General features: G+C 38.2%; 1 pseudogene; it reads right to left on the bottom strand.

Annotated features, from left to right (window-relative positions):
- Window positions 1-470: 470 nt before the first annotated feature.
- On the bottom strand, window positions 471-1,695 carry LOC133081728 (archaemetzincin-2-like; annotated as a pseudogene).
- Between the last annotated feature and the right edge of the window lie 421 nt (window positions 1,696-2,116).

Genomic DNA, 2,116 nt, shown 5'->3' on the forward strand with positions numbered 1-2,116 from the left:
TCCCTGGAGATCCCGTGGTTAGGACTCTGCGCTTCCACTGCAGCAGGCACGGGTTTGATCCCTGGTCCGGGGAACTAAGATACCACAAGCTGTGTGGCTCGGCCAAAAAAAAAAGTTAAAATAAAAAATTAAATTAAATTAAATTTAAAAATAAAATATAAAATAAACTGTGCACATCAGACAGCTTTTCTAGTGATGGTATGATAGAAAGCAAAAAGAGACCATTAAATAAAAGGATGCAATCAGATTAAATTTTATATATAAATTCTTTTTCAGCAGTTTCCAGATTTTTTTTTTAATGTGCAAGCATTTCATTTTAATTATCGCTATTTGAAAGTTCTTATTTTGGAGAGCAGAAAACCATTTCATTATACATTCACTCCATTTCTCAAGGGCTTCCACAAGTTTTATCAAATTTATGTTTCAGTTACTCCAGGTGTATTAGTAGATTCATCATCAATCTAGCTCACCTATTCTCCAAATCGTTCTACAATATTGACATGAATAGCACACTGTAACTTACCTAAGTAGATGGGGCAAATGTCTAGAAGCCCATGGTCTGGTTCTTCCAGGTGGCTAGAGCCTTGCATTAGACTCACCAGCCAATGGTAAAGTCAGAGTCTAAATTTGTGTCCAATTTCATGGATTAAACACTTACAGGATTGAAGTAGCAAAATACCCAAGATTTCAGGAATATAATAGTTATTAAAAATTGAAGAGTCACTTGAAGATTTTTTTTCAAGTTTTTAACTTTGCATTCACAGTATGAAAGATAAATATCACTGCCATATCTGGCAAAGCTGACTATTCCTGTGCCATCTGCCAAAAAGCCTTGTCCAAAGACAAAATTTCAGGAGTCTCTTGGGGAAAGACAAATCATTGTTATGCCCATGATACAGAAGACATCTGAAGATTTTTTTGTTTTTAAGCACTTAAGAATGCCCCTGTGGACTTCCCTGGTGGTCCAGTGGTTAAGACTCTGTGCTTCCGTTGCAGGAGGCATGGGTTCAATCACTGGTCAGGGAAGTTCCGCATGTCGCGTGGTGTGGGCGAAAAAAAAAATGCCCCCGTATGAATTTGTAGGTTTTGTGTGTTGTCACTGAATCTAAAGGAACACTAAGTTTGTAGAAACAGGAAACTTTTCTACAAGTTTTACTGGCAAGCCATAGAAAAATATTTCACGGTAGCCCGTGAGCTCTTTAACATATTCTTCTCTGATAATTCTGGTGTTCCCTAGAGTTCCAATGGGCTGCATATAAATATTACATTTCTTCATAGAGATTATTGATAAACTGTTCAAAGTCTTCAGGAGGGGTGCTCAGAATGGGAGGTGATCCAATCTGAGTGTGAATGCAAGGTAATGGGTCCAAAGAGATCACTCTCTGGCTGAAAGTCTTTGTTCAAAGCTGTTCCCCACCTTCTCAGTTCTTATACTACAACGTAAGCACTGGAATCTTTGAGATGAAGGCTGTTTGTAATGTCTGTTCAGAGTTATGCATTGTTTGCATAATGACAGGAATGTTCCATTCATACTGTGTTCCTATGCAGAGGTTTCTTTTTTTTTTTTTCCAATTTTCTTTTTAATTGTGCTAAAATTCACATGACAGAAAATTTACCATCTTAACCATTTTTAAGCATATAGTTCCGTGGTATTAAGTATATTCATGTTGTTGTACAACCATCACCAACATCCATCTTCGGAACTCTTCTCATCTTGTAAAACTGAAACTCTGTACCCATTAAACAATGTTTTCAACCCTTCAGTTTGGAGAGACTGAATATACAAATAGACAATGGCCAGGCCATACATAAAAATAAAGCTCTGACCCCCAACCTGAAGCAACCAGCCCAGGAAATCAACTCATTATCTATAGTAACCAGCCAGGAAGCCAGCCTGTTGTCTATTTGTCAGACTTGTAGGCATTCAGACCATTATCTCTGTCCAGTCAGGGAGGACATACCTGAAGCCTTCCCCTTTTTCCACTATAAAGCGTTCCCACTCATCTGCCTGCTTTTGAGTCTTTGCCAAAACTCTAGTGACAGTGGCTGACTCCCCTGCTATAGCAAGCTCTGACTAAATAGCCTTTGAATGTTCTCATTTGGTTGGTATTTGTTA

The sequence above is a fragment of the Eubalaena glacialis genome, chromosome X (assembly GCF_028564815.1).
Source record: "Eubalaena glacialis isolate mEubGla1 chromosome X, mEubGla1.1.hap2.+ XY, whole genome shotgun sequence".
Lineage (NCBI taxonomy): Eukaryota > Metazoa > Chordata > Mammalia > Artiodactyla > Balaenidae > Eubalaena > Eubalaena glacialis.